Genomic DNA, 18534 nt, shown 5'->3' with positions numbered 1-18534 from the left:
TTTTGTAAAATAATATGTTTTGAACTTCTATCCATCTATCACCTCACTCCCAACATACTTTTGTCTCCTTGCCAACACAAACAGTTTGTATTGAAAATTTTACTGCACTTAATATGTTCTCTTTGGAATAAGCTGTCCAACAAAAAGATGCTTTCTGTAGCAATGACCACAAATTTAATATTAGGGAGATTTTTATAATAGTACTTAAAATTCTAAAATAAATACTGCTTTCATTTTATAGTTTCCACATGAAAGTAACTTTCCTGTTCTTCATCATCTCTTCTGCAGCACCCTGCCTCCATTTTTAATATAGATTTTCTCCCATTTCTCCCAAAGGTATTTATCACTGCCTTTCTATGTTTATGAAAGGTGTATGGCCAGCAGGATAGGTTGAGTTTCTATAAAAATTATTTTAATTTTATTATTTTCTAAGTTATTTTTATAAAATAAAATTCTCTTTGAAAAAGAAAAAAATGTCATTGGCTTAATTAAAAGGGAGAATAAATATTCTCGTGTATTTTAATATTCTGTTTCATACATATTTGTAAATATTCTACATTTGCACAATTTTATCTTTATTACTTTATAAGAAAATTTATTGATTATGCATATTAACTTTTGTCAATTTCAGAATTAGATACCCATTAGATATTTAATGGAATTTCATTAAAACTTTAAGTTAATTTATTTTAAAAATTGACAACTAGGGCTTGAGACAGTCGGAGCCGAGGAGCCGGGCAGCGTCCTTGCACTCCTGCCCTACTTTGGTGCGCGGCTGCGGCCGGAGGATTTGCAGGTGAAAATACAGCGTTTGTGAAGAGTGGATGGTTGCTGAGACAGAGTACTATTCTGAAGCGCTGGAAGAATTGGTTTGACCTGTGGTCAGATGGTCACCTGATGACCAAACTCGGTAGAGTGTAGAGGATAAGGTCCACATGCCAGTGGACGGCATCAACATCCACACGGGACATGAATGTCGGGATATTCGGCCTCCAGATGGGAAGCCAAAAGACTGCTGCAGATTGTTTGCCTAGATGGGAAAACCATCAGTCTTTGTGCAGAAAGCACAGATGATTGTTTGGTCTGGAAATTTACACTTCAGGATTCCAGGACAAACACAGTTCATGTTGGCTCTGAAGTCATGTATGATGAGACTGCCTTGGCTTCCTCCCCACCTCCTTACACAGCCTATGCTGCACCAACCCCTGATGCCTATGGTTATGGTCCATACAGTGGTGCATACCCGCCAGGAACTCAAGTTGTCTATGCTTCAAATGGGCAGGCTTATGCTGTACCCTACCAGTACCTGTATGCCGGACTTTACGGAGAGCAGCCTACCAAACAAGTCATCATTCGTGAGTGGTATCGAGACAATGACTGTGACCTGGGCATGCTGCCTGGAACAGCCACAGGCATGGCCTTAGGATCTCTGTTCTGGGTTTTCTAGAGTCCTTGGAAACTGGATGTGCATAGCTTCTGATACCCTGGGTGCAATAATATAATTTGCAGGGCATTTCTGTTTGTTATAAATGTTTTTAATAATAGTTTTAGTAGTTCTTTTGAAAGTAGTGACATCATACTTATAACTAATCCATATAAGTACCACAGAGAAGACTTTGGACTGCTGTTTAGCTAAAACGTAGACTATTTGAGGGCACTGGCTCATTCTAGGAGTTTTTTTATGGAACTCTCAGAATATCTTATTTGAACACACCTGTTTGTAAAGGCCATTTTCTTTTTAGAGTTAGGCCTTAGTGGTTAAGGGATAATTTATTTTAGTGTTATGCTAGTAATATGGTGATGTATGAGTGAGTGAGTGATTGTGGCAAGAAGAACTGCAGCTGTCTTGGTTTAATGTTAGACTTTGAAACCTCAGACTAGAACTGGTTGCACGTTACTTCAGGAGTTGTAGGATGGAACCTTCCTGAGGCAGCCATGTGATATCCCCACAGCCTCTGGGGCTCTGCAGACTTTCAGCAAAGCTGACTGCTCAGGATGATGGGCGGGATGGCAGATCCCCTCCCCGCTTTAAAATATGCTCTTTCATTTTATTCTTACTAGTTTGTTTTTGGTAGTAATCCTTGGAAAACATCCCAAATTAGGAGTAGACTTGAGTCTCAGCATTTTAGGGCTTTATCATTTAAAACTTGAACAAGGCAAAACAATTACAAACAAGTGCGTGGAGGTAGATCTGCTATATTCAGAGGCATCATGATTTTTAGTGTTTGCTTTGAGTGTTTTTATTGCCACTTCAGCCTACTTATAGCTTATTTTTCTACTTGTTGAGAAAGTAATATTAGGAGAATGGTGAGGAAAGAGGAATGAGAGCAATAGTTACAGTGTTACTGTTTCAGGGGATTGGGCTGCACTGAGGATCCTCTTTTCCACCCTTCTGAAGGCTGTTAAAGAGCTCATTTCCTGTCCTGTGCAGGACTGGGGCACTGTGGCTGTCCCTGAGCACTGGGGTGACTGGAGCCCTGGTGGTGGCATGGTGGGGGAGAGTCAGGTTACAGATTTGCAGCCTAAGGACATGAATGACCTGTGCAAGGTATTACCCCACCTGACCAGGACACTAGCCTTGTTTTTATTCTTCACTCAAATGTCACAGAGAAGCTTAAACAATTTAACTTGAGCCCCAGCTAGGTGTGAAGCTCTGGAAAACTGAGAGTCACGTAGTTTTGTTATTTCTTATTTCTTTATTTATGTAAATTTTAAAATTTCAATTATTCCAGGTTTCTGTCTTGCATGCTTTAAAAAATTTACTTTTTACAAAGGCAGTTTAGCACATTGAAGGTCTCTACCCCTATACTCCATGTGGCCCTATTCTCCATAAAATACACTCGTAGTAGCACAAATTCTGTTTTTATTCTGTGTGGCCAGTTACATACATAGTTATTTGTTTCACTGATCAACCACTCCATCTCTAAGGCAGACTTAAATAGATCTATCTCAGTATGAAACCAAATGCCAAATGAACTTTGTGGTGACCACAGGTCTGTTTTCCTAGCCAATTCTATTGCACTTGTTGATACTGGAGAGTTTGTTTCCAGCTTAAAAGTATACTTAGCTGTCACCTCTTTGGATGTTTGACATGTGGAAAGTTGCCAGATGTGATGTGTGACAACACTGTTTTTTTTTGTTTTTTTGTTTTTGTTTTTTAACATCTTTATTAGAGTATAATTGCTTTACAATGGTGTGTTATTTCTGCTTTATAACAAAGTGAATCAGTTATACATATACATGTGTTCCCATATCTCTTCCCTCTTGCATCTCCCTCCCTCCTACCCTCCCTATCCCACCCCTCTAGGTGGTTACAAACCACTGAGCTGATCTCCCTGTGCTATGCAGCTGCTTCCCACTAGCTATCTACACTGGTTTTGATGGTTAGAAGTATTGCTTTAGTTATTTTACATCGTATGTAATAAGAATGGTTTTGTTCAGATGGTAATCATTATTTGAGTTGTATGCCTTACTTACAAAATACTAAACTCAGTTTTTAATGTTGCTTTGGGGTATTAATTTTGAACTTGGAACCACAGATACTGAGTTATGTCAGTGAAATGCCCTTGAAGCAGATGGTCTCCCGGTGTTTCCCTGGCTTCCCTCTGACAGAAAGGGGAGAGCTATGGACTGAAGCTTGGACACACATGTGCCCCCCAATCTCCAGTCCCTGTCCCCAGTGGGGCCAGCCCCACTGGGCAACTGTAGTTGAGTCTTGAAGTTCACTGTCACTAGTGACTTGATCCTGAGAGGAAATACATACTCGGTATAAAGATGGGCTGAGATACTTCATTTCCCTGGCCCCAACTCTCGTAGATGCCAACACTTAGGTAATCCAAAATCAAGAAGTTAGGTGAGTTGGAAAGAACTTGTTCAGGTTTAGTCAGTATTTTACTTCCATGTGTACTTTTAACTAGTTGGCCATTGACATTGCACACATGCCAGTCTGCTTGTTTCTTAGCTCTGTTCTTTTAGTTCCTTGAGTTAACTTCAGGGTCTTAGATGTAAAGAGAAGGGAGAGACCCGTGGTTGTGTTTCAGATCATCATTCATGAAACGGGTCAGACTGGGATGCAAGATATGAATCATGAGAGAAGTTCCTGCCATTGAGACAGAATGACCCACATTTATTTCCTACATTAATTGTGATACTATGTGATCTTTCTTTCTCCTTCCCAAATTTATGTAGACACCAGCATGGGATGCAGTTCCATTTTTTTCCCCTAGGGTTGATTTTTTTTTCTGATTGCTTGCCTGTCTCTAGGATTTGGTTGTGTCCTCAGAACCTATTTTTCCCTGTATATGCAAATTGTGTGTTTATAAGTGATAATGTCAATACATTAAGTGATTGTTAACCTTAAAGCATAAAAAAAAATTGACATCTAAAATTCTCATATCTCAGTACAAGTAAAAGTCCTTGTAAAGACATTCACTCATCCAGTTGCCCATTCATCAGCAAACATGCTCCCTCTGGAGCATTCAAACAAGGGCATGGGCTCCAATGATTGATAAAGAATTGGTCACCAATCTCAAACAGCTCAAGAAGAGACAGACATTTAAACAAGTAAAATAATAAACAATGCCTGATCAGTAGAATATGGAGTATAGCAGGTATGTTACAGTGGTGGTCCTGGATCTGAAGAACAGTTGTTATTTTAGTGGGTTGTGAAAGATTTTATGTAGTGGAATATAACTGAGTTTGTGACCTAGGCTAATTCATAGGGGTTGAGATCAAGGGTGAACACAGTGGGTGATAAAATGTGTAAAGGGATCTCCATTGCTAAGTCAAAAAGACATGGAATAACATGTAGCCTTAATGGATTTGGTTAGAGATTAATGCTACAGGTATGTCATTCTAGATGATGAGGTTGGAAAGGGGAAAAAAAAGGGTGATATTTTATGAAATTTTTGAGAAATACAAAGATAGCTCTAGTCAGACATGGAGATGTACTGGCCAATGAAGCAAGAATCAAAGCAGGGCTGAATGTTAGAAAAAAAATTCAATGCTGGTGGTTTTCCAGAGACCTCATTTATATATATATATATATATATATATATATATATATATATATACATATATTTTTTTTTTTTTTTTCCTTTTGATTCTTTCTGTTTTTCTTTCTTTCTTTTTTTTGAGTGGATATATGAGTGACTTTTTCTCCTACTATATTTTGATTTCTTATTGCTGTATACATATTGATGCTCTATGTGAACAATATAACTTATTTTTGAGGTTTTAATTTTTATTGGAGTATAGTTGCTTTACAGCATTGTGTTAGTTTCTACTGTGCAGCAAAGTGAATCTGCTATACGTAGACATATATCCCCTCTCTTTTGTATTTCCTTCCCATTTAGGCCACCACAGAACGCTGAGTAGAGTTCCCTGTGCTATACAGTAGGTTCTCATTAGTTATCAATTTTATACATAATATCAATATTGTATATATGTCAATCCTAATCTCCCAATTCATCCCATCCCCCCTTTACCCCACACTGTTCTCCATAGTGGCTGCACCAAATTAAATTCCCAAAAACAGTGCAAGATGGTTCCCTTTTCTCCACATTCTCAACAACACTTTTTATTTGTTGCAAGTTTTAAATAATTGCTATTCTGACAGGCATAAGGTGATATCTCATTGTGGTTTTGATATGCATTTCCCTGATGATTAGTGATGTTGAGTATCTTCTCAAGTGCATGTTGGCCATCTGTATGTCTTCTTTACACAAATATCCATTCAGGTGTTCTGCCCATTTTTAAATCAGTTTTTTGTTTTTTCTTTTTATGTTGAGTTGTATGAATTATTTATATATTTTTGATATTGACCCCTTATCAAACATATCATTTGTAAATATCTCCTCCTATTTAATATGTTGCCTTTTCTTTTTGTTGTTGGATTCCTTTGCTATGGAAAGCTTTTTAGTCTGCTGTAGTCCCAGTTGTTTATTCTGCTTTTGTTGCCCTTGCCTGATGAGACAGATCTCCCGAAAATATTGCTATACTATATGTCAAAGAGCTTACTGCTATGTCTTTTTCTAGGAGTCTTATGGTTTCATGTCTTATACTTATGTCTTTAAACAGTCTTATTTTTGTACATGGTGTAAGAAAGTGGTCTATACTACTTTCATTCTGTTGCATGTAGCTGTCCAATTTTCCCAACACCATTTATTGAAGAGATTGTCTTTTTCCCTATTGTATATTCTTGCCTCCTTTGTTGTAGATTAATTGACTTTATAAGGATGGGTCTATTTCTAGGGTCTCTATTCTGTTCCATTGATCTATATGTCTGTTTTCATGCCAATACCATTATGTTTTAATTACTATAGCTTTGTAGTATAGTTTGAAATTAGGCTTCATGATTTCTCCAACATTGTCCTTCTTTCTCAAGCTTGCTTTGACTATTTGAGGTCTTCTGTGTTCCATAAAAATTTTAGAATGATTTGTTCTAGTTCTGTGAAAAAATCCTTTGGTGTTTTGGTAGGAATTGAGTTGAGTCAGTAGATACCTTTGAGTAGTATGGACATCTAAACAATACTAATTTTTCCAATCCATGAGCACAGTATACCTTTCCATTTATTTGTGTCATCTTCAATTACTTTCAATGATGTCTTATAATTTATAGTGAACAGGTCTTTTACCTCCTTTATTAAATTTATACCTAGGCATTTTATTCTTTTTTATGCAACTGTAAATGGGATTGATTTTCTTAATTTCTCTTTCAAATGGTTAGTTGTTAGTGTAAAAAATGCAACAAGTTTCTGTATATTAATATTGTGTCTCATAAGTTTACAAAATTTATTATTTTTTTTGGTGGTGTCTTTGGATTTTCCATGTACAGTGACAGATTATAGGTCAATAGTGACAATTTTGTTTCTTCTCTTCCAATCAGGATGTATTTTATTTCTTTTTCTTGTCTGATTATTGTGGCTAGGATTTCCAATACACTGTTGAATAAAATTCTCAAGAGTGGTCATCCTTGTGCTGTTCCTGGTCTTAAAGGAAAAGCTTTCACTGTTGACTATGTTAGTTGTGGGTCTGTTACATATGACTTTTATTATGTTGAGGTATGTTTCCTCTATACCAACTTTGTTGAGAATTTTAATCACAAATGGGCACTGAATTTTGTCAAAAGATTTTTCTGCATCTACTAAGATGATCATATGATTTTTAATTACCTCCATTTTGTTAAAGTGATTTATCATACAGATTGATTTGTAGATATTGAAACATCCTTGCATTCCAGTTAACCATGGTGTATGATCCTTCTAATGCATTGTTAAATTTGTTTTACAAATATTTTGTTGTGGATATTTGTGTCTATGTTCATCAGGGATATTGTCCTGTAATTTTCTGTTCTTCCACTGTTTTGTTTGGTTTTAGAATAAGGGTAATGCTGGCCTCATAGAACAAGTTTGGAAGCATTCTTTTCAATTTTTTAGAATTGTTAAGAAGGATAGGTGTTAACTCTTCTTTAATTATTTTGTAGAAGTCATTTGGTCCTGGATTTTTGTTTGTTGGGTTTTTAATTACTCATTCAGTTTCATTGTTAGTAATCGGTATGTTCAAATTTTTAATTTTTTCCTGATTCACTCTTCTAAGATTGTATGTTTCTATGAATTTATCCATTTCCTTTAGTTTGTCCAATTTTTTGCCATATAATTATTTATAGTAATCTCTTATGTTTGTTTGTAATTCTGTGGTATTGATTGTAATATCTCTTTTTTCATTTTGAATATTATATATCTGGGTCCTCTCTTTGATCTTGTTTAGTTTTTCTAGTACATTGTCAATTTTGTTTATCTTTTCAAAAAGCCAGTTCTGAGTTTTATTAATCTCTAAATGTTTTAAAATTTAGTCTCCCTTTCATTTATTTCCACTCTGATCATTATTATTTCCCTCCTCCTGCTGACTTTGGGCTTTCTTTGCCCACCTGTTCATTGATAAACACCTTTATCATTATGTAATGCTCTTCTTTGTCTTTTGTTACAATCATTGTTTTAAAGTATATTTTGACTGATATGAGTATTGCTACTTCAGATTTTTTTTTTTTTTTTTGTGGTACGCGGGCCTCTCACTGTTGTGGCCTCTCCCATTGCGGAGCACAGGCTCCAGACATGCAGGCTCAGTGGCCATGGCTCATGGGCCCAGCCACTCCGTGGCATGTGGGATCTTCCTGGACCGGGGCACGAACCTGTGTCCCCTGCATCAGCAGGCGGACTCTCAACCACTGCACCATCAGGGAAGCCCTATTTTTTCATTTTTATGTGTATGTAATATTTTTTTCCATCCCTCCACTTTTAGTTCATGTGTGTCTTTAGTTCTGAGGTGAGTTTCTTTTAGGTCTTGTTATTTATCTACTAATCGACTCTACGTCTTTTGATTGAAGTATTTAGATAGTTTACATTTATAGTGATTATTGATAGGTATGCACTTATTGCCATTTTGTTAATTGTTTTCTGGTTGTTTTTGTAACTCTTCTCTATTCTTGTACACTTCCCTTGTTCTCTTCCATGGAAGTTTGATTTTCTTTAGTGTTTTTTTGGTTTCCTTTTCTTACTGTGTATCTATTGCAGGTTTTTGGTTTGTAGTTACCATGTAGTTTATATATATATATATATATATATATATATATATATATATATGTATCTAAAATAGTTTATCTTAGCTGATATTCACTTAAATTTGACTGCAAATTAAGTTAATTTTAGTTGTGAATTTTCTTATATAAATCTCCAGTTCATTATTATTTTAAAGCTGGTTTCCATTTTGGTGGTGCAACTGGAGGACTCTGGGAGGCCTCACGCCAGGGAGTACTTCCCAGAATTGCGGCCAGTGTCCTTATACTCACAGTGAACCACAGCCACACCCCCAACTCTGCGGGAGACCCTCAACACTAGCAGCTTCCATGGACCCTTGATTGCTGCTTGAGGAGAACTACCCTGTGGACTTGACTGACCAACGATTGCAATATAAGGAGCCGTGTGGATGAAAGGCTATTGGTGCTCCAGCCAGGAGTCACTGCTGTGTCTCTGAGGTGGGAAAGCCAACTTCAGGACACTGATCCTCAAGAGACCTCCCAGCTCCACATAATATCAAATGGCAAATATCTCCCAGAGATCTCTATCTCAACACCAAGACCCAGTTTCACTCAACAACCAGCAAGCTACAATGCTGCATGCCCTATGACAAACAACTAGCAAGACAGGAATACAGCCCCATCCATTAGCAGAGAGGCTGCTTAAAATCATAATAAGGACACAGACACACAAATCACACCACCAGATGTGGAACTGCCCACCATAAAGACACGATCCAGCCTCATCCACCAGAACACAGGCATTAGTCCCCTCCAATAGGAAGCCTACACAACCCACTGAACCAACTATAGCCACTGGGGACAGACACCAAAAACAACGGGACCTACAAACATGCAGCCTGCAAAAAGGAGACCCCAAACACAGTAAGATAAGCAAAATGAGAAGACAGAAAAACACACAGCAGATGAAGGAGCAAAGTAAAAACCCACCAAGCCTAACAAATGAAGAGGAAATAGGCAGTCTACCTGGAAAAGAATTCAGAATAATGATAGTAAAGATGATCCAAAATCTTGGAAATAGAATAGAGAAAAATGCAAGAAACATTTAACAAAGACCTAGAAGAACTAAAGAGGAAACAAGGAATAATAAACAACAAAATAAATGAAATTAAAAATACTCTAGAAGGGATCAATTGCAGAATAACTGAGGCAGAAGAATGGATAAGTGACCTGGAAGATAAAATAGTGGAAATAACTACTGCACAGCAGAATAAAGAAAAAAGAATGAAAAGAACTGAGGAGAGTCTCAGAGACATCTGGGACAACATTAAACACACCAACATTTGAATTATAGGGGTCCCAGAAAAAGAAGAGAAAAATAAATGGACTGAGAAAATATTTGATGGGATTATAGTTGAAAACTTCCCTAATATGGGAAAGGAAATAGTTAATCAAGTCCAGGAAGCACAGAGAGTCCCATACAGGATAAATCCAAGGAGAAATATGTCAAGACACATATTAATCAAACTATCAAAAATTAAATACAAAGAAAACATATTAAAAGCAACAAGGGAAAAACAACAAATAACACACAAGGGAATCCCCATAAGGTTAACAGCTGAACTTTCAGCAGAAACTCTGCAAGCCAGAAGTGAGTGGCAGGACATATTTAAAGTGGTGAAGGAGAAAAACCTATAATCAATATTACTCTAACTAGCAAGGATCTCATTCAGATTTGCCGGAGAAGTTAAAACCTACACAGATAAGCAAAAGCTGAGAGAGTTCAGCACCAACAAACCAGCTTTACAACAAATGCTAAAGGAACTTCTCTAGGCAAGAAACACAAGAGAAGGAAAAGACCTACAATAACAAACCCACAACAATTAAGAAAATGGGAATAAAAACATACATATTGATAATTACCTTAAATGTAAATGGATTAAATGCTCCCACCAAAAGACACAGACTGGTTGAATGGATACAAAAACAAGACCCATATATGTGCTCTCTACAAGAAGCCCACTTCAGAGCTAGGGACACATACAGACTGAAAGTGAGGGGATGGAAAAAGATATTCCATGCAAACGGAAATCATAAGAAAGCTGGAGTAGCAATTCTCATACCAGACAAAATAGACTTTAAAATAAAGACTATTAGAAGAGACAAAGAAGGACACTACATAATGATCAAGGGATTGATCCAAGAAGAAGATATAACAATTGTAAATATTTATTCACCCAACATACGACCACCTCAATACATAAGGCAAACAGTCACAAAAGGGGAAATCGATAGTAACACAATCATAGTAGGAGATTTTAACTCCCCACTTTCTCTAATGGACAGATCATCCAAAATGAAAATAAATAAGGGAACACAAGCTTTAAATGACATATTAAACAAGATGGACTTAATAGATATTTATAGGGCATTCCATCCCAAAACAACAGAATACACATTTTTCTCAAGTGCTCATGGAACATTCTCCAGGATAGATCATATATTGGGTTACAAATCAAGCCCTGGTAAATTTAAGAAAATTGAAACCATATCAAGTATCTTCTCGGACCACAATGCTATGAGACTAGATATCAATTACAGGAAAAGATATGTAAAATATACAAACACGTGGAGGCTAAACAATACACTACTTAATAACCAAGATATCACTGAAGAAATCAAAGAGGAAATAAAAAATACCTAGAAACAAATGACAATGGATACATGATGGCTCAAAACCTATGAGATGCAGCAAAAGCAATTCTAGGAGGGAAGTTTATAGCAATACAATCCTACCTTAAGAAACAGAAAATATCTCAAACAAACAACCTAACCTTGCACCTAAAGCAATTAGAGAAAGAAGAAGAAGAACAACAACAACAACAACAAAAGGAAGAAGAAGGAAAGAAATCATAATCAACAGATCAGAAATAAATGAAAAAAATGAAGGAAATGGTAGCAAAGATCAATAAAACTAAAAGCTGGTTCTTTGAGAGCATAAACAAAATTTATAAACCATTAGACAAACTCATCAAGAAAAAGAGGGAGAAGACTCAAATCAATAGAACTAGAAATGAAAAGGAAGTAACAACTGACACTGCAGAAATACAAAGGATCATGAGAGACTACTACAAGCAACTCTATGGTAATAAAAGGAACACTCTGGAAGAAATGGACAAATTCTTAGAAATGCACAGCCTGCTGAGACTGAACCAGGAATAAATAGAAAATGTGAAGAGATGAATCACAAGCACTGAAATTGAAACTGTGATTAAAAATCTTCCAACAAACAAAAGCCCAGGACCAGATGGCTTCACAGGAGAACTCTATCAAAGATTAAGAGAAGAGCTAACACCTATCCTTCTCAAATTCTTCCAAAATGTAGCAGAGGTAGGAACAGTCCAAAACTAATTCTACGAGGACACCATCACCCTGATACCAAAATCAGACAAAGATGTCACAAAGAAAGAAAACCTGAGGCCAATATCACTGATGAACATAGATGCAAAAATCCTAAACCAAATACTAGCAAACAGAATTCAACAACACATTAAAAGGATCATACACCATGATCAAGTGGGGTTTATTCCAGGAATGCAAGGATTCTTTAATATACGCAAATCTATCAATGTGATAAACCATATTAACAAATTGAAGGAGAAAAACCATATGATCATCTCAATAGATGCAGAGAAAGCTTTTGATAAAATTCAACACCCATTTTTGACAAAAAAACCTGCAGAAAGTAGACATAGAGGGAACTTTCCTCAACATAATGAAGGCCATAAATGACAAACCCACAGCCAACATCATCCTCAATGCTGAAAAAATGAAACTGTTTCCACTACGATCAGGAACAAGGCAAGGTTTCCCACTCTCACCACTCTTATTCAACATAGTTTTGGAAGTTTTAGCCACAGCAATCAGAGAAGTAAAGGAAATAAAAGGAATCCAAATCAGAAAAAAAGAAGTAAAGCTGTCACTGTTTGCAGATGACATGATACTCTACACAGAGAATCCTAAAAATGCTACCAGAAATCTACTAGAACTAATCAATGAATTTGGTAAAGTAGCAGGATACAAAATTAATGCACAGAAATCTCTGGCATTCCTATACACTAATGATGAAATATCTGAAAGTGAAATTAAGAAAACACTCTCATTTACAATTGCAGCAAAGAGAATAGAATATCTAGGAATAAACCTACCTAAGGAGACAAAAGACCTGTATGCAGAAAATTATAAGACACTGATGAAAGAAATTAAAGATGATACAAATAGATGGAGAGATATACCATGTACTTGGATTCTAAAAATAAACATTGTGAAAATGACTCTGCTACCCAAAGCAATCTAGAGATTCAATGCCATGCCTATCAAAACACCAATGGCATTTTTCAGAGAACTAAAACAAATAATTTCACAATTTGCATGGAAACAAAAAAGAACCCAAATAGCCAAAGCAATCTTGAGAATGAAAAATGGAGCTGGAAGAATCAGGCTCCCTGACTTCAGACTATACTACAAAGCTACCGTAATCAAGACAGTATGGTACTGGCACAAAAACAGAAATACAGATCAATGGAATAGGTTAGAAAGCCCAGAGATAAACCCATGCACATATGGACACCTTATGTTTGCTAAAGAGGGCATGAATATACAGTGGAGAGAAGATAGGGTCTTCAATAAGTGGTGTTGGGAAAACTGGACAGGTATATGTAACAGTATGAAATTACAACACTCCCTAACAGCATATGCAAAAATAAACTCAAAATGGATTAAAGACCTCAGTGTAAGGCCAGACACTCTCAAACTGTTAGAGGAAAACATAGGCAGAACACTCTATGACATAAATCACAGGGGATTCTTTATGACCCACCTCCTAGAGAAATGGAAATAAAAACAAAAAGAAACAAATGAGACCTAATGAAACTTAAAACCTTTTGCATAACAAAGGTAACCATAAAAATATCAAAAGATAACACGCAGAATGGGAGGAAATATTTGCAAATGAGGCAACTGACAAAGGACTAATCTCCAAAATTTACAAGCAGCTCATGCAGCTCAATAAAACAAACAAACAAACAAACAACCCAATGCAAAAATAGTCAGAAGACCTAAATTAGACATTTCTCCAAAGTAGATATACAGATTGCCAACAAACACATGAAAGAATGTTCAACATCATTAATCATTAGAGAAATGCAAATCAAAACTACAATGAGATATCACCTCACACCTATCAGAATGACCATCATCAAAAAATCTGAAACAGTAAATGCTGTAGTGGGTGTGGAGAAAAGGGAATCCTCTTGCACTGTTGGTGGGAAGTTAAATTGATACAGCCACTATGGAGAACAGTATGGAGGTCCCTTAAAAAACTAAAAATAGAATTACCATGTTACCCAGTAAACCCACTAGTGAGCATATACCCTAAGAAAACCATAATTCAAAAAAAGTCATGTACCACAATGTTCATTGCAGCTCTATTTACAATAGCCGGGACATGGAAGCAACCTAAGTGTCCATCAACAGATGAATGGATAAAGAAGATGTGGCAATATATACAATGGAATATTCTTAAAAAGAAACAAAATTGAGTTATTTGTAATGAGGTGGATGGACCTAGAGTCTGTCATACAGAGTGAAGTAAGTCAGAAAGAGAAAAACAAATACCCTATGCTAACACATATATATGGAATCGAAGAAAACAAAAAGGTCATGAATAACCTAGGGGTAACACAAGAATAATGACACAGTCCTACTAGAGAATGGACTTGAGGATATGGGGAGGGTGGGAAGAGATATGGGAACATACGTATATATATAACTGATTCACTTTGTTATGAAGCAGAAACTAGCATACCATTGTAAAGCAATTATACTCCAATAAAGATGTTAAAGAAAATAGCTGGTTTCCATTACTATTTTATTTTATTTGACACCCATGAAATTATCTTTGTATAACTTAGGCTTATGATTTCTAAACTATTTTCATTCATGTGAATATTAGTAGCAGTTTCAAAAAAAGGAAATAAAAACTTTTCCTTATGGACGAATGTTTGGGGAACATGTGCTTATACTAAGTGCAAATGTTTAATTATAGTAAAATATTTGAAATGTTAAAAAAATTACATACTAATAGACTTTATTTTTATTGCAGCGCAGAAAAGAGTATGCAAGATTTTGGAAAATTGTTTCATAAGAGCACCCTCCTTGATGGGCATGCTTTCCACCAAATATTTTGAGGAATCCTAGTTACCAAATACCCACTGGTAAAAGTTCTGACAAGAAAAATATGTATTCTCTGCCAGGCTTCATGTTTCCCCCAGATACTGTTCTTATATCAAAATTTACCTTTATGAAACAGAATATAAATAAAGAAACAGAATGTAAACAGAATGTAAATAAAGCTTTACTTTTCAGGATTAAATAATAATACAGAGTTTTAATCAGAGCTTAATAAGTGCTTTGAGAATGGTGTAGAGATGGTGGTGCAAAGGAGAGTGAGTAGGTTGAATTAGGGAAAGGCAATCATATGGAGGGCTATTTCTCTTTTAATAAGGTTCTTGCCTTTGTGCTCAAGGCATGTATTATCAATGTGATCCTCCTCTTCCATCCTTCTTTGAGACAGCATGACTTCTCTTCTTAGAAAAATAAAAATATCTCAGCTGTGATGTAATGTTTCTTCTGTGAATTAAGGAAGGCTGAAAACACAAAGTTGGAATATTTCCTGTTTTGTGAAAATATATAAATATATCCTACAGAAGAAATTGTCCGAAATAAATTCTATGCATTTGTAAGAATAATGATGGGAGGAAAAGTCTTCTTAATATGAATGTATTGGGCTTCCCTGGTGGCACAGTGGTTGAGAGTCCGCCTGCCAATGCAGGGGATATGGGTTCATGCCCCAGTCCAGGAAGATCCCACATGCCATGGAGCAGCTGGGTCCGTGAGCCATAGCCACAGAGCCTGCACATCTGGAGCCTGTGGTCTGCAACGGGAGAGGCCACAGCAGTGAGAGGCCCTCATACCGCAAAAAAAAAAAAAAAAAAAAGAATGTATTATTATACTTCTATAAAAGGTGACTTAAAAAATATTTTGCACAAAAAGTATAATCATGATGATCAGTAGTCTCTACCAAATTCTTTAGAAAATAAGTTCCAAAAGTAAACTTTCCTAATTTTTAAATGAAATCAAAACAACTTATTTACAAATACTTGCAACTAGATTATAATCTCCTTGTATTTAAGTTTATATTATAATTTCCTTTATTTCACAATATTTACAATAATGTTCAGCAATCCCTTAGAGGTTCAAACAGTTTTCTGAAAAGAAGAAAAAAAGAAGTGCTAATGATATGTTCCTTGCATACAAAGAAGTGATTTACAATAATATTTTCCCTTCTTATTCACATGAAAAGTATAGTGATTGGCAGAGGCTGGTAAAAGGAGTTGAATCTTAGAGCATAGGTATGAATGATGATGGAGCGAATATGTCCTCATGCACATAGTGACAATCATTTGGTACTAGTGGATAATTATTAGCACTTGAATTTTGAAGTCTCCACCATTTTAGATACTTCTCAATCTAATTTCAATTTTCCAACTTTTTATCTGCAAAATCTTCAAGTTAAACATATTATTCTAGATGTTTCTGAGTTTTCCTGCTCTATCCAAACCCTTTGTGCCCATCTGTATTTCATGCCATATCTTTTTCTTTCTTTACAATCATTCACATCTTATCTATCTTTCAAGACCTACCAAAAGTTCAATATGTTCCATGAAAAGATGTATTTACCAGAAACTCAGTGAATAGGAAGCAGTTGTGCTGTAGACAGATCAGAAAATGACAGTGTAGCAAGACCATGGATTAGGACTAAGAAAAGTAGATTCAAATATTGGTTACATTAATAATTCAGTGATATAAAGCAAATTAATGAATAGTTTTAATATTAGGTTTTTCCATTTGGTGGTTGAGAATAAAAATAAGTAGGATCCAAAACTGCTAACAAGATTAAATACCATGTTTAAGTAAGAAATATGAGAGGGTAGGAAAGGGAAGATATGCATATTTCTCCATTATATGTTAAGTATTCTACACGTGGTAGACCCTTAACACATGTTACTCTTCTCTCCCCACCTCTGCTCAACCAAAGAGCAAGAACAACATCACCATGTCATTAGATGTGTGTGTGTGTGTGTGTGTGTGTGTGTATGTTTGTACAGATGCTTTGTAGTGCTGGGTCCAGTATTCTATACAAAATTTTCTCAATAAATATTCTGTTAATTCTTGACTGATCCTAAGAATTAAATCTGTCAATTCCTAATAATAAAAGGGGAAGTGGAAAAATGAGAGAAAGCTAAAAATGCATCATATATCACAATTAAGACTTATGGGAGAGGCCTTCAAGATGGCAGAGGAGTAAGATGTGGAGATCAACTTTCTCCCCACAAATACATCAGAAATACATCTACATGTGGAACAACTCCTACAGAACACCTGGTGAAAGCTGGCAGAAGACCTCAGACTTCCAAAAATGCAAGAAACTCCCCACGTACCGGGGTAGAGCAAAAGAAAAAAGAAAAAACAGAGACAAAAGAATAGGGGCAAGACCTGCACCTCTGGGAGGGACCTGTGAAGGAAAAAAAGTTTCCATACACTAGGAAGCCCCTTCACTGGTGGAGACGGTGAGGAGGGGAATCTTTGGAGCCATGGAAAAGAACACAGCAATAGGGGTACAGAGGGCAAAGTGGAGAGATTCCCACACAGAGGATCAGTGCCGACCAGCACTCACCAGGCTGAGACACTTGTCTGCTCACCCGCTGGGGCTGGTGGGGACTGGAAGTTGAGGTTCCAGCTTTGCAGGTCAGATCCCAGGGAGAGAACAGGGGGTCGCTGTGTGAACACAGCCTGAAGGGGGCTAGTGTGCCACAGCTAGCCAGGAGGGAATCCAGGAAAATATCTGGAACTGCCTAAGAGGCAAGAGACCATTGTTTTGGGGTGGGCGAGGAGAGAGGACTCAGAGCACTGCTTAAACGAGCTCCAAAGACAGGAGCAAGCCACAGCTATCAGCACAGACATGACAGATGGGCATGAAACACTAAGGCTGCTGCTGCAGCCACCAAGAAGCCTGCGTGCAAGCACAGGTCACTATCCACACCACCCCTCCCTGGAGCCTGTCCAGCCCTCCACTGCCAAGGTCCCATGATTCAGGGACAACTTCCCCAAGAGAACACATGACACACCTCAGGCTGTTGCAATGTCATGCTGGCCTCTGCCGCCACTGCCTCACCCCACATTCTGTACTCCTCGCTCTCCCCAACCTCAGCGAGCTGGAGACCCCTAATTAGCTGCTACTTTAACCCTGTCCAGTCAGAGCAAAGAACAGATGCCCTCAGGTGACATACATACAGAAGTGGGGCGAAATCCAAAGCTGAAACCCAAGAGCTGTATTAACAAAGAAAAGAAAGGGAAATTACTCCAAGCAGCCCCAGGAGCAGCAGATTAAAGCTCCACAATCAACTTGATGTATGCTGCATCTCTGGAATACCTGAATAGAGAATGAATCATACCAAAATTGAGGTAGTGGACTTTGGGAGCAACTGTAGATTTGGGGTTTGCTTTCTGCATCTAATTTGTTTCTGGTTTTATGTTTTTCTTAGTTTAGTATTTCAAGTTTATTATTGTTGGTAGATTTGTTTATTGATTTGGTTGCTCTCTGCCTTTTTTTTTTTTTAATATATAGATATATTATTTTCCCCTTTTCTGTTTTTGGGTGAGTGCGTATGCTTCTTTGTGTGATTTTGTCTGTATAGCTTTGTTTTTGTCATTTGTCCTAGGGTTCTGCCTGTTGTAGTTTTTTTATTTTTTTAAGTATAGTTTTTAGCACTTGTTATCATTAGTGGATTTGCTTTTTGGTTTGTTTGCTCTTTTCTTTCTTTCTTTTCTTTTATTACACTTTTATATATATATATATATATATATATATATATTTTTTT

At 36.7% G+C, this 18534-nt stretch overlaps 1 protein-coding gene and 1 pseudogene across 1 annotated transcript in view; one reads left to right on the top strand and one right to left on the bottom strand.

Annotated features, from left to right (window-relative positions):
• The window catches only part of LRRTM4 (leucine rich repeat transmembrane neuronal 4), an 838672-nt gene that overhangs the window by 86131 nt on the left and 734007 nt on the right, over window positions 1-18534 (bottom strand). The window lies entirely within an intron of this gene.
• LOC112408996 (pleckstrin homology domain-containing family B member 2 pseudogene) lies at window positions 921-1447 on the top strand (annotated as a pseudogene).

Source organism: Neophocaena asiaeorientalis, unplaced genomic scaffold (genome assembly GCF_003031525.2).
Source record: "Neophocaena asiaeorientalis asiaeorientalis breed wild unplaced genomic scaffold, Neophocaena_asiaeorientalis_V1.1 scaffold285, whole genome shotgun sequence".
Taxonomy (NCBI): Eukaryota; Metazoa; Chordata; class Mammalia; order Artiodactyla; family Phocoenidae; genus Neophocaena; species Neophocaena asiaeorientalis.
Note: the sequence above shows the minus strand (reverse complement) of the source record. Positions and strands in the feature narration are given on the sequence as shown.